The 21,484-nt window shown below is 30.0% G+C and overlaps 2 long non-coding RNA genes across 4 annotated transcripts in view; one reads left to right on the top strand and one right to left on the bottom strand.

Moving 5' to 3' along the window:
- LOC141535105 (uncharacterized) overlaps positions 1-21,484 on the bottom strand; it is a 232,519-nt gene that overhangs the window by 35,842 nt on the left and 175,193 nt on the right. Inside the window, exon 3 of one of the 3 annotated variants that reach the window (XR_012480553.1) lies at positions 19,450-19,737. The exons of the other annotated variants lie outside the window; for them this stretch is intronic. This is a non-coding gene — a long non-coding RNA (uncharacterized LOC141535105). Of the gene's footprint in view, positions 1-19,449; positions 19,738-21,484 lie in introns of those variants that run through there. 3 annotated transcript variants of the gene reach the window in all.
- Positions 19,056-21,484, top strand: part of LOC141535106 (uncharacterized) — a 29,870-nt gene continuing 27,441 nt past the window's right edge. The window contains exons 1-2 of the long non-coding RNA XR_012480554.1: positions 19,056-19,098; positions 20,601-20,700. This is a non-coding gene — a long non-coding RNA (uncharacterized LOC141535106). The remainder of the gene's footprint in view (positions 19,099-20,600; positions 20,701-21,484) is intronic.

The following is a 21,484-nucleotide window of genomic DNA, read 5'->3' as shown; positions in this document are numbered from 1 at the left end:
TTTTTTACCGTGTTCGGGTCTGGAGAAATTCTAAGAAAACCACAAAAAAAATTTTCTAAATTTTTTCTCGTCTTAAAAAAATCAATTTCTTTGATTGAAAAAATTAATTCACACAAAATTTGAAGAAAATCCAAAATCCGCGGGGGAACATCGAATTTTTTTACTGATTTTTGAAAATGAGATTTGAAACCAAGGCAGTTGCAGCGGTCAGAAAAAATCGAGTTATTTTTTTCGGAATTACAGTTCGTTGAAAATCACCCAAAAATTTCGAATTTTTTTTAAATCCCTTAATTTTTGTGACTAGTGTATAATAAAATGGGTTTCTATGGTTAAATTTGGTATCGTTGGAAAACTCTTGACTTGAAATTGTGCCTCGTATCTCAAGGTCTAATGACCTTGTATCTCATTAACTATATTAATATTTCTAGAGATATAAGCTCATCCCGATATTACACTCATCAAGAGCTTTCATTTAAGTACCCACATCAATTTTTCATATATTTATATATATATATATATATATATATATATATATATATATATATATATATATATATATATATATATATATATATATATGAATATATGAAAAATATATCAAAATGCATGTGGGTACTCAAATGAAAGCTTTTGATGCGTGTAACATCGGGATGAGCTTATATTTTTAAAAACATCAATAGTTAAAAAAATACAGTGCAATTTAACAAAAGTCATTATTTAATAAAGAAAAATTTCATTTATTTATAGTTCACAAGTTCCGGTAGTCACGTAGTGACTGCAAGGTTGCTAGTAATAATAACAGTAATAATAGTTTTAAAAAATCACTTGAATGGAAAAAATTTTAGTTGAAATATTATCACAATTTTTAATAAAAAAATAAAGTCAAATTAAAATATTGATAAGGCTTTGATATTAAAAAAAGTAATAAAAATAACATAAAATAAAGTAAATGTAAATATTTATTTATAGATAGTTAAATGAAAAATTCCGGACCCGTAATTGAAAACAAATGTATGATTAAAGATAAAGGCATTAAATAAATATCAAATAAGAATAAAATAAAATAATTGTATAATATTAGCCGTCGATTAAAAATTTATTGGTCACGACTGAGTTGATGTAGACTCAAGGATATATTCTAAATATGTATGTAGCATAATAACAATAACGATAATAAAAATAAGTATATTTTAGTAATAGCAACAGCAAGGGATAGTGAGAGAATAGAATAGAATAGTGAGAGGGTATGAAACGTAATACCGGTAACGAGTACCTAATTCAAGCACGACCGTGTCATAATTCCGGCAAAGTGCGCAGTAAGTCGTCCGAGCGAGCCGTAATGGTGTTTATGGGCTATTTCCAGCTCTATAGATGCTGCTCAACTACTTTTCTCACTTGTTTTCTCATTTTTATTTTTTATCCCGGCCTATCTGCTCGCCACTTGCAGCACGTCCTTTTAATCCACTCCAAACTGCTAACACGAAAAAATAAACACCCGATGTGATGTTCGATACCCCGGCTAAATTATTTATTCGTTGGTTCGTTCGGATAGCACGTATCGAGTGCTTCGCATTTGTACTTATGCTGTCCGCTGATGGCTGGTAGTTCCTCTCGAATCAGATCCTATCAAAACTATCCCACGTTGTACTTTGTAACGATCGAGGATGAGGATGAGGATATTTGCTGCAAAGCTCCCCCGGAAAGGGATCAAGGAATCGATTTCTCAGCTTTCCAATTCGATTCGCCACGCAGTCCATTGAACACCCGTTAGTAGTTATAGTTATAGTTAGTGCATCAGGTAAGCTCAATCTCAGTCGAGCACAGTCTAGTGAGAGATTACTCGCGTCTCAAGCCAGAAAATAAGACAAGGAGGGGAGATATTGTGGATATAGCTCACACCTGAGTGAGAAAACGCGTCGGATTGCCCGCGAGTAATTTCACACGTTACACGCGGAATTGTCCGGAGACTATTATATTTATAATGCCATTGGGCTTAAACACCTCTGTTAATAATATATATTTTTTTTTTAGATTTTTATTATTAATAATAATAATAATAATTTTTCGATATTTATTTTTTCTAAAGACTGGTTTTATAATACTTTTTATATTTTTACTTTTTATTGGCTGTCCAGTCTAATACAACAATTTTTTCTCTAATTTTTTCGTAACATTGTTAGTCTGTATTTCCCTTCAGGCATAAACAATTTATCGTTAATTCATATCTAAATTTGTCATTAAAGATAAATTTGACTGAAAAAATAATTCGAAAGGCCCAGATCAGGACTCGAATCTGGATCTATTGGTTACGCGCCAAAGGCTCTACACGGCGAAAAAAAAAAAAAAAACGGATTTTTTCTATTTTTCCAATGTTAACATAGGAATTTTTCCAATGGTAATGAAGTAATTTTTCTAATGGTAACATAGGAATTTTTTCTTTATTAACATGATAGAAATATCCATGTGACAGGAAAAATTCATTTATGAAATGAAAAAAAATTTTTTTTTCAATTGAAAAAAAAAAAATAGAAATCGAAAAAACACCATTCTGAAATTTTCAGGATATATGTAGAAAATGTCAAAGTCTCATGTGAAAGAAAGAAAAAAGAAATTAGACATGTTTATCATTGAGAAATTTGGAGTTTTGTTGAAAAATCGAAAAAATAACGATGAAGATAAGTTTGAATAATTTTTTTCTATTTTTTTCCAAAAAGAACATTTAATAAAAAAAATTTTGAAAAAAAAAACGTTCCGATAAGTCAATTTTTGAAAAAGTTATGGCAATTTAAGCCACATCGTCCATAATCTGCTGGATTTTTAATTTTTTCGAAATGTAAAGCAAAATTTGAAAAAAATTTCCTCGAATTTTTTTATCACAAACCGACTGTATATCACTGTTTTACTTTTAAATTATCTAAAATTGCTCGAATGAGAGAATTGTTATGTAAATTTGTAATTATTAAATTAGGTTACATAAATTTTAGGGATAAATGAATTTTTCCTATGTCACATGGATATTTCAATCATTTTAATAAAGTAAAAATTTCCATGTTCACATTAGAAAAATTTCTATGTCAACATAGGAATTTTTGCTATGCAAAAATAGAAAAAATCCCTATGTTCTTTTCGTCGTGTACCTGTTAAGCTATCCGAGACACTGTCCACAATTACTATTGTCACCTATTCATGACAAACTCAACCATGAATTGTAGTTCTAAAATAATAATAATAATTATAATATGGAGCATTCTATGAAAAATTTACTTTTCAATTAAACTGAGAAAAAATCCCATAAATATTTCGAAAAAAAAAAATATAAAAGTAAAATAAAATATATGTATATATATATATATATATATATATATATATATATATATATATATATATATATTTGTTTTTATGAAGAGTAGAATTAGTTACGGAATAAAATTGGCAAATGGAGAGTCGTGCGAAAGTCACAGAGTAAAGAAATAAGATGGACACAGTTGTAAGTGTTTCTTGTCAGTGTTTTCTTGCCGTAAGATATATCTACCATATATAAATATAAATATATATATATATATATATATATATATATATATATATATATATATATATATATATATATATATATATATATAGTAAATAGTAAATAGTAAGGTAAAATATAAAGGTAGTGTGTAAGGGGTATACCAGTATAGTTGTATAGTTGTATAGTTGTTTAGTGTACATATATGTAAGGTAGCTTAGTTGGAACTACGGCCTAAGGCAATGTCTCACGCTTACTCTTCTCTCTTTCATCCCGTTCTCCGTTCTCTCGTCTCCGCGTTAACGTTAACGTTATTTCAACGCATCATATTATGAATTTACTGTTGAATCATCAACCGACAATCATAATCTTTATTATTTACATAAAGCTAAACTCTAACCTACTGAGAACCGCTTCACCAATCCTCGATATTATAACAGTGCTGCCCGTTCTAAAATTATTTAATTAAATTTTATAAAAAATATTAATGAGAGTGACATTAAAGCATGTGGAATAATTGTTCTATTATATATACCTATATATTGTGTGTACAATAATATAAGCATGAGACTGTATGGCCGCAGGTTGATTATCTCACCTGTCTCGAGGACTCTTTTACTCTTACTGGATATAATGGGTTCTTGGTCCCGGCCAGCGGTCTACCGCTATATCCACGTCTGCGATTACACACTACATACACACATACACAATACATTTATAAACTTCTTAACGTTTGTCTCATCTTCTTTATATGCTCTTCATCTTTTGCTCAAGAATTACTTTTAATGTTTTAATTATTTTCATTTGTATCAAATTATACATAGCTTCAAATTTAAGCACTCAAGACTTTATTATCTATATTATTAAGAGAATAAAAAATATTTGTGTCCAGGATAGTAATTCTCTCTGATAGTCAATTTATTATGATAAGTATTTTGACTGCATTCGAAAATGCTCTATCGCTAGACATATAATTGAGAAATGACCTTGTATCTGGAAAACTATTGACATTTTTATAGATATAAGCTCATCCCGATATTAGGCTCATCAAGACCTTTCATTTAAGTACCCACATCAATTTTTCATATATTTTATATATTTATATATATGAATATATGAAAAATATATGAAAATGCATGTGGGTACTCAAATGAAAGCTCTTGATGAGTGTAACATCGGGATAAACTTATATCTTTAAAAATGACCATATTTAAGAAAGTACAGTGCAATTCAACAAAAGTCATCATTTGATAAAGCAAAATTTTATTTATTTATAGATCACAAGTCACGACAGTCATATAGTGACTGCAAGGTTGCTAGTTTAATTTATGATTATTGAATTTAAATCTTCAATAAATAATTTTTATGAAAAATTAAATTTTTACTTATTAAATTTTTATTAATTTATGTGATAATAAAAATGTTAAAAAAAGTGATGATAACGAGAATAAAAAAGATTAATGAAAGAAAAAAAGAGTAAAGAGTGTAAATAGATATATAATACGGAAGAATATCACAAATGACGTTATAGGAATTATATGAAGGTGGCTCTTGAGCACCTGTTACTGTCATTATCATCAGCTGGCCAGTTCAGGACTCACGGGGAGTCAGAGAGCGCACCAACTATTATATCTAGTATACTTTATACTACAAGTTTTCTCACAGATGAGGGATGGCTCTGTGAATCTTGTAAATTAGTACCTACCGGTGCGCCATAACCGATAATCCACCTAACGCTTTATATCCCCATCAAATTCACTATTAAACACAATCACCGCTAATTCATTCACCCCCCTGCACCCTGCGCTAATTAAAATCAAACCTCGGTCTATCAATTCAAGCGATAAAAAAAAAAAAATTGACAATGCGGGATGTAAATAGAAGTGCAGCGGCATTGAAAGTAAATCCTGAAAGATGTTCGGCGTCTTCCTGGAGCCCAGGCTGACGCTCGGGCACTTCCAATACGTCCGAGGGCGACAAAAACCTCCTGATTTACGATCTCGATCTTGAACTAATCCGTCGATGGTGAAATTCATGATTCTGCTCTTCAGCTACCTGCTTTCAGCTCTTTTACTCTTTTCTCCAACTTCCAGCTTCTGCTACTTTATTCCGCTGATTGATGTTTAACGAGTTGCATTAAAGCCACCTCGATTTATAGCTTTCTCATTCAATTAACAAAAAAATACTCCACTATTTTTTATTGATAATTTATGAAATTATTAACCATTAACAATATTTACTCCCGAGTTTTCAATTAAAATATCCACCGGAAAATTTATTTATTTTTAATTCAATTTTAAAGTAATTAATAGTTCAATTTAATTAAAAAAAAAAAAAAAAAAAACTAAGATGAAAATTATGTATGAAGTAACGACTTACGAGGGAAGTTTAATAAAAATCCGGTTAATTTGTCGGACATGCGTAAGCAAATAATTTAACATAATCAGCGCAATTTTTATTAACATACCAGTAGTTAGTATCTGGTGCCCTGGAGGCTGCTAGGCTGTAAAATAGACTTACTGGCAGGTAACACACTGTTCGGGCCAACCACAAATGCCTCTGTATTATATTAGGAAGATTGTGTGACAAGTTGCGAGGCTAATTAGACAAGCGGCCTGATCAAGACCCGTTTCCTCAAACAGAAAAGAACTTTTATTTTTCTAAAGGTGATTATCAAATATTAAATAGTGGGACTCGGTGACTCAGACCCCCGTTTATTTCCTTTCTTTTAATGAGTACGTCCATATTTATTGCACTGAAATTGTTATTATTAAAATTAATATTAATACTGTTGAGAAGCAAGTGTAACTCCATCTAACCTGTAACTATAACTATCACCGGGAATTTTTTGTTTCTATTGAACTATAATTAGAAACGATGAATCTCCGAGACTTTAATTGCGATTATTTGTCAGATGTACACGTGAAAGGACTACTAAGGAGTATATATTTTATTATATATATTTATAGTTTTTTTTTTCTACGGGACTGTGTGAGTCTCTAGAGTTAATACGGGCGTACATTACCCGTTAGACATGGCCACTGCACTGATATATTGACTTAAACAAAAAACTATAACTATACCTAACTTTTTATATGAGAAATAATTTTTTTTTATTGTGAATATTTTATTAAAATTTTTTTGATCAGTATTAAATAAATAAATTGATTAAAAAATAACTAGCAACCTTGCAGTCTCTATGTGATTGCCGTGACTTGTGAACTATAAATAAATAAAACTTTGCTTTCTTAATTATTGATATTTTTAAAGATGTAAGCTTATCCTGATGTTACACTCATCAAGGGCTTTCATTTGAGTACCCACATGCATTTTTGATATATTTTTCATATGTACATATATATAATATATATAAATACATATATATATATATATAAATACATATATATAAATGTACATATATATAAATATATGAAAAATTGATGTGGGTACTTAAATGAAAGGTCTTGATGAGTGTATCATCGGGATGAGCTTATATCTTTAAAAATGTCAATAGTTCACGAGATACAAGATCATTTCTTAATTATGTATCTAGAGATAGAGCATTTTCGAATGCAGGCTAAATACTTATCATCATAAATTAACTATTGGTGAGAATGATACGAAACCTTGAAAAGGCACAACTCTAGGTCAAGATTTTTCCAACAATACCAAATTTAACTATAAAAACCCATTTTACTATATAAATACACTGGCTGCAAAATTTTGCTTATTCTCTAAATGATATAAATTTAAAAAATATTTTTTTAAATATTTTAATATTTAAAAATTTTAATTTAAAAGTCTCTACAAGTGAAAATAATAAATAATAACATTTCTAATAAATTGACCAATGTCACAAGAATAAGTCATAAAAAAAAAAAAAAAAAAAAAATTGTCTGGACTTATAAATGTTAAACTACTGTAAAAGCCACTAATATCTATAGCGAGAGAAATAACGGGCCATAATTCACGTCCAGAAGTTCGCTTTGTGCATATATGAGCCAGCCAGCACCGAGAATTAGCTCCAAGAACCCATAAGAAGACTGAATACTAGCAAGAGAGCAATACCAGGTCCATGGACATCAATGGCTGGTGGTTGCTGCTTGCTGCTTGCTGCTTACTGTTGCTGGTAGCGGATAGAAAAAGAGGAGGAGGAGGAGGAAAATAAGAGAATGAAACTATATGCGCTCGGGCTAACGACATGTGTTTATGTATATGCAGCAGTAGCTGGATGATAAAAAAGCGGTTGTACGTGCCAACGAACAAGAGAGATCGTAAAGACTCGCCGGCATTTGAATATGAATAAATCGGCGATGGCTGCCAAGTGAGTACGGAAGGATAAGGATAAGGATAAGAAGTGTGCTGCTCATTGTGACTCTAGACCAACACTTCAGGACTTTGGACTCTAGACTCTAGTACCTGGATATTTTTACTCTCAGTTGAGTATGGAGATTCGGTACTTGCCGCTGGTCTAGGGTTGTAAACTCGGTGCTTGCAGGATCAAGGATTCTTCATTTTGCAGCGAGTGTTTTACGCGCGGTGCCTTTATGGATTGTTTAATGGCGCCCGCCTACAAATTAGATGAGCGGTAAATCAGTATCGAGTCGGACCACCTTATGAGAGATCCTCAAGTCAAGCTCGAAAGAGAAAAGAGGAAAGAGAAGAGGGTTCTAGACCTGACCACCGGAATGAGGGATATTATTTTATTGACTACTGCTTTTAATATATTACTATTTTATATTCATTATTTATGTTCGAGTATTGATTACTCTACAATTTAAAACTACTTTACTGTTTAATAGCAAAAATTTTTTTTTTCTAAGAATTTTCAATGGAAATTTTTTTAGTGATAAATTATTTGTACTTTTATTTTAAATTGAAAATTATTTATAAATAATTTTAAAAATTAGATTAATATTTTGAATTTTTTTTGTAATATTCAAATATTTTATTCAAGTGTTTCATTTGGAAAATTAATAATTATGAATTCTAAAAAAAAATTTTATTAATTTCAAAAATTAAACTAAAATTTTTTCTTTTTTTTTAATCTATATTATTAAGAGAATAAGCAAAATTTTGTAACCAGAGTATTTATATAATAAAATGGGTTTTTATGGTTAAATTTGGTATCGTTGGAAAAATCTTGACCTGGAGTTGTGCCTTCTCAAGGTTTCATATCATTCTCACGAATAGTCAATTTATGATGATAAGTATTTAGGCTGCATGCGAAAATGTTCTATCTCTAGATACATATAATTAAGAAATGACCTTGCCTGTGTAAAAAAATCGTCTTAAAATTGTCGTTTGTTTAAGATATTAAACGTGACACAAACCAAGACTATTTAAGACTTTTTTAAAATGCCAAAAAAAAAAATTCCGAGAGCAGATTTTTGAAATTTGGTTCTCGAATTTGCTATGAAAATAAGACAATATCAGAGACAGCTCCGGAAAATGATAATAGAGAGTCTTAAAATAGTCTTGAAATAATCTAAAAATCGTCTTAAAAAAATATTAAAATAGTTTTGAAAAAATCTTAAAATAGTCTTGAAAAAAATCTTAAAATAGTCTCAAAAAAAATTTTTTTTTCAATTTTTCGTGACTTTTTTAAAATAAGCTAACAGCGACAAAGCCCGAAAACATTAAAACGGAACATCTTAAAAAAGTTTTAAAATTGTCCGATAATAAGTTTTCAACAATTTCAAATTCAATTTAAAAAGAGCGTACTCAAAAACGTAGCAGTTAGAAAGTCTTGAAATTGTTTAAAAATTAATTTTCATAACAAATTCGAGAACCAAATTTCAAAAATCTGCTCTCAGAATTTTTTTTTGGCGTCTTAAAAAAGTCTTAAAATAGTATTGGTTTGTGTCACGTTTAAGATGTAAAACAAACGACAATTTTAAAACAATTTTTTTTACACGGGTGTATCTCGTGAACTAATGACATTTTTAAAAATGTAAGCTCATCCCGATATTACATTCATCAAGACCTTTCATTTAAGTACCCACATCGATTTTTCATATATTTATATATAATATATGTATATGTATATTTGAAAAATATATAAAAATGCATGTGAGTATTCAAATGAAAGCTCTTGATGAGTGTAACATCGGAATGAGCTTATATCATCAAAAATTTCAATATTTAAGAAAGTACAGTACAATTTAACATAAGTCATTATTTAATAAAGCAAAATTTTATTTATTTACAGTTCACAAGTCACGGCAGCCACATAATGACTGCAAGGTTGCTAGTTAAAAATAATTATCATATATATTTTCAAGTGCCAATTTTTTTACAGTTAAATATTTTTTTTTAATCATTGAAAAATTCTTAAAGAAATTTTTCTTTATCCCATGACTGAAGAAAACATTTCCTTGAACAATAAATCACTGTATGAAAAATAAAATATCAATCGGATATTTTTTTGAGGCATTGAAATGTAAATAAAAAATTTTCGACGAAGTTTCCTCGGCTCACGTCTAAGCAGTACGCGAAAAATACTTTCAATCCACTATAATACACACCGCGGAGAGAGTACGGCACAACTCGAGGTGATGAGGTATCGCTCGAGGCTTCTAATATTTTCATTTCATTTGCAGTTACTACGAGACCGGGTTCAGAGGTCGTGAGACTTCAATGCTAGGGCGCGGCTTTCCTCTTCTTCTTCTTCTTCTTCTTCTTCCTCTTTCTCCTCCTCTTGTTCTTGGTCTTGGGCTTCGAAGAAGCTTCCACGGGATCGAAGACGGCACACTTTTCACCCTTCAATAATGACCCGGGATTCGAGGCACCGTTATGGCTAGGTACTTATTCTCTCTCCTCGACTTCTATTCTCTTCCATCTTATATATATATATATATATATATATATATATATATATATATATATATATAAATATATATAAATATAAGTATAAATAAATATAATACATCGCCTGAGGCTCGCTACACACTTGTGCGTGTGCTTACGTCTCGACTCATTGCGCCCTCAAACGTATTACATGTATAAATTCATGTAATAGATGTATATAAATTTCTTCCACCCACGTTTACCCGGTAGTCTTAATTACAGAGTATGACTCTACAAAATCGACGATAATTTGTTTATTATCCACATAAGTGTACTTTTTATTTTACCCCGCGTCTTGTTTTTTTGCCAATCGCATTTTATTATAATCACAATCTTTTGTATAGAAGAATGAATATATATTTTTAAAGATTAGTATAGAAGAAGTGAGAAGTGAGGAAGAATTGTTTTGTACAATTGGTGATTTATTGCAATATTGCGAGTTAGATTATTATATCTGATACTATTATTACGTACGCTGTGTCGACGTTATCTTCTCACATGTATGCGGGGCGTTGTTGGTATTACGGGAATTCGAACGGAACGTGTGGAATCACAGGTGAAGATATAACATGAATGAAGAAAAAGATTCCCGGAATTTCTCAATCGATATAAATTTATTATTATTATTATGATTATTATCACTATTATTATTTCTGGTATTATTATTAAAAATTTTAAGTTAATAATAAAAATAACTAGCAACCTTGCAGTCACTATGTAACTGCCGTGACTTGTGAACTATAAATAAATAAAATTTTGCTTTATTAAATAATGACTTGTTAAATTGCACTGTATATTCTTAAATATTGATGTTTTTAAAGATGTAAGCTCATCCCGATGTTACACTCATCAACAGCTTTCATTTGAGTACCCACATGCATTTTTGATATGTTTATCATACATACATATATATATATATAAATATACAAAATATATGAAAAATTGATGTGGGTACTCAAATGAAAGGTTTCGATGAGTGTAACATCGGGATGAGCTTATATTTTTAAAAATGTCAATATTGACTTTAGTAAAAAACTATAACTATCTCTTTTTATATGATAAATAATTTCATTTTATGTTGAATATTTTATTGAAAAAGATTTTTGATTGGTATGAAATAAATAAACTAATTAAAAAATAACTAGCAACCTTGCAGTTACTATGTGACTGCCGAGACTTGTAAACCATACACAAAAAAAAATTTACTTAAATCAAGTAAATAATCTTCAAGAATTTTATCTTCTTGATGTAAGTAGAAAAATTCTTAAACTAAGAAATTTTTATTGGTTTAAATAAATTTTACTTGATTCAATAATTTTTCGTCTTAATCCAAGGCAATGGAACTCTTCAAAATTATTTTCTTGGATTAAGAATTAAGAATTAAGAATTTTTCTCTTGATTCAAATGAATTTTTTTTTCTGGGTTAGAAATTAAAATTTTGCTTTATTAAACAATGACTTTTGTTAAATTGCACTCTACTTTCTTAAATATTGACGTTTTTAAAGATATAATCTCATTATGATGTTACACTCATCAAGAGCTTTCATTTGAGTACCCACATGTATTTTGATATATATTTCATATATTCATATATATAAATATATAAAATATATGAAAAATTAATGTGGGTACTCAATTGAAAGGTTTCGATGAGTGTAACATCGGAACGAGCTTATATTTTCAAAAATATCAATATTTCACAAAATATAAGGTCATTTCTTAATTATGTATCTAGAGATAGAGCATTTTCGAATGCAGCCTAAATACATATATGACTCCGGGACACAAAATTTCTCTTATTCTCTTAATAATATAGATAATAATAAAATTTTTAAATAGTAATTCATTATTATTATTAAATTATAAAAAAAACATACGTGTTAAATTAATTACCAATAATTATTGAATAATAATAGAAAGGATGATAATAACAACAATAACAATGACAATATTGCATAAGAGAATCATTCAATTAGCTGGATCTGAGATGCGTTGATCGCACGTGCGATTTTCCGTGGGTCGTCCTACAGCGAGTTAAAGCCTCAACTCATATGTGTACACATATATTATATCCTATCCCGTGTTACTACATATACAATATACACTCGAAGCGTAGAGTACGGCCCAAGCGGCAAATTGTTATTAACCAGCGTTCGTGCGCGACGAAAGTACGCGGCGGTCCGTCTCAGCTGAGCCGCGGATCGGGCGATCGGTGACGAGCGCGTGCGTCGATAACGTTTTTAAAGGTGCCGCGTTTGCGCCCGCGCACTTTTTAATTTTTTTCGTTTAGTTCCATTCCCTTTACTTCTTTACTTCTTATTATTATTACATTATATTATATGTTATCCTCCGTATCCGAGTTAAGTACAAGGATAAGCGAAGAAGGACCCTCCGAGGATTTAATTCTCGTGGGCGAAAATACCGTGAAACACTTGCTGGTATGAGTTCCGACTCGAGAAATGAATTTTAAATAAAAATCCAATTTCCATCGGTTATTTCGATACTAATGGGCCTCGACCGGCAATTATAATGCCGCTCCTTTCAATTTGATGCAGAATAGTCTCAACATTTTTTTTTATCGCAAATCATATTTAATTTTCTAAAAATTTTCTGAAATTTTTTTAAACCAAAATTTTTCTCCAAAAATTAATAAAAAATCATGAACATTATTTATAATGATAATGTTAAATTGAAGTTACTTAATTTAGGGGAGGGTGGCCTAAAGCGGGTAAGCTAACGAAGAAGGCCTAGAAGTTTTAGTTTTTCATCGACTTACTAACGAATATTATTTTATCCGACATAATAGTGATCGAACTTCAATATTAGATAGAAATATTGTCTTAATTTGGGCTTAAGAATTTTTTATCAATAAAAAATAAAAACTGTTTAAAAACTCGCTTTGCCCTACCACTTAGCCCAAAGCGAATAATCACTTCAAATAGATGAATCTAATGATAAAACTAATTTTGATAATTAAATTATGTATTTAGCTAACATAAAAAAAAGATTTTTAGGCATTGCAATCATTCAAATAATTATCTTATTTTTATTTCATCAATTTTAAGCAAAATAAGCATTTTTCTATTGAAATTTATAATAAGTTTTCAATCAAAAATGTATTTTCGATTTTTTCTTATATTTACGTATTACTTGATAATATTGTATGACAAAATAAATATAGAATTGGATCAGAGCAGCGCAAGTAGGTATCCACTTTGCCTTACCAGCTTTGCCCCAGTACACGTTTTTTTGCTAAACAATTGTAAAATCAAAAACACCAAGGGAACCTTCCGAACTTGTATCGTCCTTTAGAGTTAAATGGTACCAAAATAATATAGTTTCATCATTATTCTCATGAGTGTAATAGTGTTCGAATCATTTGATGACACATTCCATACATAATTTTAACAAATTCAGCAATTTCTTTATTTTGTATTTTGTTAGTTTCTGTCAAAACTTGAACACCCAATCAGAACTTTTAAATACTCAGGAGTATTCCCATGATCACTGCAAATGCATACTTTGACATTCGCACACGGTGAAAAAAGTATAAAGATTTTTCCTATTTTTGTATAGGGAAAATTCCTATGTTGACATAGAAATTTTTCCAATGTTAACATAGGATTTTTTTCTTTATTAACATGATAGAAATATTTATGTGACATAGGAAAAATTCATTTATCACTAAAATTTATGTAACCTAATTTAATAATTACAAATTTACATAACAATTCTCTCATTCGAGCAATTTTAGATCATTTAAAAGTAAAACAGTGATATATAGTCGGTTTGTGATAAAAAAATTCGAGGAAATTTTTTTCAAATTTTGCTTTACATTTCGAAAAAATTAAAAATCCAGCAGATTACGGGCGGTGTGGCTTAAATTGCCATAACTTTTTCAAAAATTGACTTATCGGGACGTTTTTTTTTTTCAAATTTTTTTTTATTAAATATTCTTTTTAGGAAAGAATAGAAAAAAATTATTTGAACCTATCTCCATCGTTATTTTTTAGATTTTCCGAAAAAACTCCGAATTTCTCGACGATAAACATTTTTAATATCTTTTTTCTTTCTTTCATATGAAACTTTGACATTTTCTACAAATATCCTGAAAATTTCAGAATGGTGTTTTTTCGATTTCTATTTTTTTTTCAATTGAAAAAAAAATTTTTTTTCATTTCATAAATGAATTTTTCCTATGTCACATGGATATTTCTATCATGTTAATAAAGGAAAAATTCCCATGTTACCATTGGAAAAATACCTAGGTTAACATCGGAAAAATCCTTATGTTTTTTTTGCCGTGCACTCAATGTCACAATAAAATAGCACCTAACCGCTTTGGGTGAGGTACCCGCTTTAGGCTACCTTCTTTTGACAAATTTTATTTTCCGAAATTAAGATAAAAAATTTTTGAATAAATTTTTTAATAAAAAGAAGAAGTCCTTAAAAATAATTTACGTAATTTAATGAAATTTTTTTTCTGCTTACAGAACGTGATAAAAATTAAACAAATTAAATTAAATGTCTGCGCTGCGACATTGAAAAAATAAAATGAAAAGAATTTGGTAGAGCTGAAAGGTCGCGACCTCGGGTGGTTAAAATAATAAAATATTAGCCGCGTGGAGCCATCACAGAAGGAACGAGAAAATATCAATAGGGGCGTCACGATAGACCGGATGGAAGGTTTGTAATACCACCCAGCGAAAAATTAATAAATCCAGCTCTTAAACAAACAAACTCCACCCACGGCTGATCGGATAAGGCTGCCATTGATTTATTAATTTAGAGCTGCCCATATTCTAAGAGCGTCTTCTCGGTTTTTTCCCTCTGGTCCGTACTCTGAAAGTCAAAGCTCGGGTCCCATCTCGGTCTCCCGGGCCCGGTAGAGCGCAGCACCGTGAATGCACCTCAGCGGAGTTAAGGGATCGTTTTACTCTTTATCCATAGTGGTATCGGTAATTATAGCCCTCGTCACGTTTGCTTACCTTCATTACTGAATTATCGTTCGCCGGGACGCAAACAATGCCGGTCAAATATTTTTCCTTCCTCCTCTTGCCCTCTTGTCCCTCCTCCCTCCTCTTGCAGCGCACACTGCTCTTCTTTTCTAAATAAAAAACGTCTAGTTATCTGATGAGCCACAAGCCACTTAATTTCACATCGAGTCACGCGTCTGTCATAAAAAAAATTAATTCCCCAATACTCGGCCCAACAAAAACTAAAACTACCGCCGATTTTCGTAATCCCTCGATTTATTTATTTAAAAATTTACTTTACGAGTTTTTTTATTTTTTTTTTTTTGGGAACTGCTTTTTACGGTACTGCCGTTCGCAGCGCATCACTTGGTACATACTTTGTTCGAAGTGTAATATAGTGTATACAAGCCCGAGAAAGATGGTATTATGCTCGCCTCGTTGCGTCGGCGTATAATTTATGCCGTGGCTTCGCGCCCGCCCTGTTCGCCCTAAAAATTATTTATTTGATTGAGGCTTTCGCTTCGAGGAACGAGAATAAGGATAAAATAAAGGTTACATTTACAGTATGCACCATCCAGTATAATATAAGTAGTGGAGAATAACCCTCTGCGTTTGCCCGAGAGAACTCATTTTTCTTCTCAGCTTCGCCCAATCACTTCTGAGTTAATACACTTCATTTTTTAAATCTCTCAGCTTATTTTTTTTAAATTAATTCTTCATTTGTAATTGCTACTCAATCTAACACTTTTTTTTTTTTTTTTTTTTTTTTTTTTTTTTTTTTTTAAGTAATTTCTTATTGTTCAAATTACTAAGACCCAGATAATTTTAATAATAATAATAGTAAATTTTTTTTATTATGTTTTTATGATCGAGAATGAAATTCCCTTTGAAATGACTACCCACAAGCCCATATTAAAAAATTACAAAAATTTTCTACTCATTGTGACTTTACACATGTGATATGTGACCGTAGCTTCACATATGACTAAAAATGCATGTGGGTACTCATTTTTCCGGAAATTTTTCGTAGAATTGAAAAAAATATATGATAAATCATAAAAAAAATTTGGGTAAAATATATTTTGAAAAAAAAACAAGACAAAAACTTGAAGATACATGGAAAGAACAAGATGACACTGGATATCATCCTAGATTATACTCAGTGATATCTGTGGTGAAAAAAAATTTCAGATAATAGCTAGAAAAATCCAGATTATACTGCGTGATATCTGGATTATACTCATTATAATCTAGATTATACTCATTTTAATCTGGATTATACTAGCGACTATCTGAAATTTTTTTCACTCAGAATAATCTGGGATAATATCCAGTGTCATCTTTTTTTTGTTCCGTGTAAAATTAAAATGTAATAAATAATTAATAACAAAAACAATAATTAATCTGAATTAATTCTTCACTTGTAATTACTACTCAATCTAACACTTTTTTTACAAAAAAGCAATTTTTCAAGTTTATTAAAATTATTAAAAACCAGGTAATTTTAATAACAATAATAACAAAAATTTTTTATGATGTTTTTATGATCGAGGATGAAATTCCATTTGAAATGACTACCCACAAGCCCATATTAAAAAATTATAAAAATTTTCTACTCATATGTGACTTTACACATTTGATATGTGACCGTAGCTTCACATATGACTAAAAATGCATGTGGGTACTCATTTTTCAGGAAACTTTCTGTAGAATTGAAAAAAATCTATGATATAAAAAAAATTTAAATAAGAAATAATTTGAAAAAAAAAAAAAGAACAAAAGCTTGAAGATAAAATTAAAATGTAATAAATAATTAATAACAGAAAAAATAATTAACCTGAACGGTTTGGATAATCGGTAATCTACCACTCCCCCAATAAACCATCTCGGATACTTTAGGAGTCTACTTGCTCAATGAGAATTTATTTAATAAAACAAACGTAAGTTATTTAGCATTGTTGTCCGCCCTTTCCGTTAAATAATTTAACCCTTGGTTTTTTTAGGCAACCCTATCCCGATCCCAGATCGGTTTAATCGCCTCCATTATCAAAAAATGTATTAAGTATAAGCAGGATTATGTATACTATACGTTAGACAAACAAATACACAGCCTAGCCCGAGAACGGACTGAGAACTAACTTAGAGCACCGATAGATAGAGCGAGCTCTCGGGTTCATCCGATAACCCGCGCACGAGTTTCAAAACTATAATTATAATAATTAAGCGATGCATCGATAATTAATCAGAAGGCTAATTGCAAATTACGACTCAGCTAGACAATGCTCGGTATTGTTAGAGCAAATGAGCCGAGATATCGAAAAAATTTCGATAATTATTAGAGCCAAGTGTGGGAAGTCTCGGTCGTAATTGCGAGAAAGTCCTCGAATATTTTATTTTTTATTTCTTATAATTATATTTGCTCACTTATTTTTTGCTGGACGTGTAGTTTGTTTAAGTAGCGACATGTATGCTGGGTAGTCACGAGATATTTTCTGTTATCCGGAGAATAATTACCTTTGCGTATTTAAAACGCGTGTCCTCACGTCAATCGTCACTTCTGAGAGCTCGATTGTGAGGCTATAAGCTGGTACACGGTAGTTATCACCGTAACGAATCTCGTATGTCCTCACTTCTCCAACCTCCTCATATACTATTTTATTTTTTAACCTTTTTTACGTTATTGCCTCTTTAGAGCTAAACTTTTATGCTTTCTATGGGCAATTAATGTTCCTTTTTTTTTTTTAGCTATATCTTTCGTAATTTTATTTTATTTTTATCGATAAATTGTTGCAAGTACAGAATATTTTTATTTATTTAATTTTAAAACTGGAAATAAAATTTTTTAAAGCGATTAAAAAAAATAAAATTAATTTTTGAACCAAGAAAATAATTAAAAAAAATTTTTCAATTAATAAAATTTATTAATTTTTATTAGATAAAAAAAATTAAACGCTGTAATTGTAGGGGAGAAGGGTGTCAATTGAGCCACGGGGCAATTGAGTCACTCGACTTAAAAAATCGAAAAAATTGAAAAAATGCTCTATCCTCTTAGAATTAAATTCTAATGTGCCTAACTCATACATGATCAAAATTTGAAATCATTACAATCAATAAATTTTGAAAAATTGAGACTTTTGTATTTTTAGGTATGCAAAATTTTTTTTCGGCTGGTAAGAAATTATTTAATAAAATTTACACTTTTTGAGTATTATATAAAGTGTGAATTGTAGTAGCTGCAGAATTAATAATTAATATATTATTTATTGAAAGTTCGATTTCATACTTAAAATATTGATGGTTCAATTGACCCCAAGCAGTGGCTCAATTGCTCCCGAGCGGGGGTCAATTGAGCCATTTGATGCATTTGCGTAAATTAATAATTTTAAAAAATTCTCATTATTTATTGTCTAATTTATGAATTGATAATGATAGTAGACTTAACAAACTACCTTTCTAAGAGAAAAAAAGTTAATATTTAGTTTTAATTTAATTATAAAAAAATTGCTAAACTTTTTTTGGCTCAATTGACCCCCTCCTCCCCTATTTAAAAATTTTCTTGGCCCAATAAAAATCTTATCGAAGAAAATTGAAAATTTAATAAATCTCATTAAATATTAACAAATCCTTCTATCAGGTCTTGTCTCGAGATCTCCTGGCTACGAGTCTTAGTCAAGTGGAGTGTATAACGACTGGACAAGAGTGAGAAGCTAAATTGACAAGAGCCGAGAGAGTGGAAAGAGACTAAAGGAGTATATTAATATTAAGGTAAAGGTATAACTTGACTCTTCTACATCACACATGATGTTATTTAACTAACATATTTTTTATTTGTTTATTTTTTATCCTTAGCTGGTCTTTAAACCCATTCCGTGTAGAGTGTTCTGTAACCCACATGAAATGGGCGTTAAAAGACCCACTGAGTACTGGTGCAAGTCATCAGTGTGTTACCATATCGTGAGAAAGATAAACATTTGGTAACTAAACGTCAAGGCGGACACGTGACTCTCTTCTGGTACTCCAGAGAAATCTTTACAACTCAACTCTTCTTTCTCTTTCTCTCTTTTTTTTTTTTATTTAATTTACATGCAAACTAATAAATTTAATTTAAATATTTTATTAGAAAAAACTATACAATTAGGAAGCTCGCATGAGCTGTAGACTGTACAAAAACCGGCAGCTGTTCGCTGATAAGATATTAAATCGCCAGCTAAATATTAGTGATTTGCACATCGTTTCCCAAATCAGGCTTGATAAGCGGTGGCAGGCCTCGTCTTCTCAACGTGTTTTTGTAAACGTAATTTCTGGCGAAGTAATTTTTGGCTCGGCCAACTCGTCGGAATTTTTTGAACTGCGCCAGTATGTATCCTCGGCGCAGCAAAAAGTCCTCAGCTTTGCTTTGGTCACCTTTAAAATTTTTTATCCGTGGAATTATTTAAAAAAAATTTTTCTTTAATGCGTTAAATTTTGTCAAAAAAATTACAATTAAAAATGTGATTTAAAAAGTGTTCATTTATACAGTAAAAAAAATTATTGGTGATATTTCAAATGAATTTTTTATAGATTAATTATCAATAATCAATTATTAATTCAATAGAGAGTAAATCAATAAAAAAAAAAAAAAAATTAATTATAGAAATTGAAAATTTTCACAAAAGTATTGATAAAAATATCTTTAATTTATCACGATCGTAAGTATAATAATTACACAAGTTTATTTTTTTAAATGTCTTTTTATAGTGGCCGTTAAACGTTTTAATAATTGTCCAATAAATTTAATTATAACTTTAACCCCGGATACCAATGATAATTATTAATTATTTTTATACTTTTTAATTATAATGATGTAAATTAAACATTTCCTTTTTTGATTAAAAAAAAAAAAAATTTTTTTTTTTCAATTTACTTACGCTGATATCTTTCGTTGTTCAAAATATATTCAGTCAAAGTATTGACCCACAATAAAGTGTAATAATTGAGGGGCAAATTTATCATCTCCTTTTCCCTCAGAGCTTCTATTGTCGATACAAAATTGCATGTACAAATAAACAAAAAAATCGAGGCGATATTGAGCTTCATTTTATCTTTATATGATATTTACATCAACTATCGACACTCTGAATTGACTAACGAATTTGAAGAGCCGCCTGGTACTTTTATTGTAAGCCCATTAACATTAATGATCGACCGATAAGATAAAAACAGTTAAGTTATTGTATTGTTTTGACTTATTAATTATTACTTCGACTTAACCTTTAAAATTTTTTCAGAATATTCGACTAGGATCGACGCTCCTGTGCTACATCTTCTACTACTTGACTTCATAACGCCAATACGATTATAGGAATAAAAAATTCTAGGACATATCGGGTAAATTTTTAGTTTTTTCATTTTAACATACTTAGCCGATGATCAGCCATTATCGGCCCGATAACTTTTTTTACAATCGGCCGATAATCAACTGCCTTTAATGGGCCGTTGTTATCATTTGGACATTCAGCCGTCCGTGGGCCATTAAAAGTCGCCAATGATCGGCCGTCAATCAGTATCCTTCGCCCGTCGATGGGCCGGTTTTCGAACTTTGTATGGGTTGGGTTGAATAGCGATTTGACTTGTACGTCAGACTGAAACTATTCAAACAAAGATCAACTTTTAACGTATCTGTTTCTGTTGATTTTTAATTCAATTGGTTGTTTGCTCACTTTTGAGTAACATCTGTTTCACGTTACAATTGACATAATTGCTCGTTTTATTAAATTTATTATTATTCAATAATTAAATCGATAAATGCATTCAGGCTTTTTTTATTTTGTAACATGATTTAACGCGGCCAGAATGTTATCTCATTGATTTTTCTTTACTATCATGAATTATTATTTATTATTATAATATTACTTATTGATCTCTAATTCGATTAAATATCTCCTTGAGTCATCTATTTAGAAACATTTTTATCACCGGAAAATTTTATCGTTGAACTTTTATAATATTTTTTAATAGAAATAATTAATGTTTTTAATTAGAAATAATTAATGTTTTTAATTGGAAATAATTAATACTTTTGATATTTCTTTGAATTGAAAATAATTTTTTGTACATCAAAAGTTTTAAGGTTTATAAACATAGAAAAAATTAGGAAAACGGTTGACCCTGA

The sequence above is a fragment of the Cotesia typhae genome, unplaced genomic scaffold (assembly GCF_013202065.1).
Source record: "Cotesia typhae breed Kobodo isofemale line unplaced genomic scaffold, CoteBio_Ctyphae scaffold_13, whole genome shotgun sequence".
Lineage (NCBI taxonomy): Eukaryota > Metazoa > Arthropoda > Insecta > Hymenoptera > Braconidae > Cotesia > Cotesia typhae.
The sequence above is the reverse complement of the archived record's forward strand: the minus strand, read 5'-3'. Positions and strand labels throughout refer to the sequence as shown.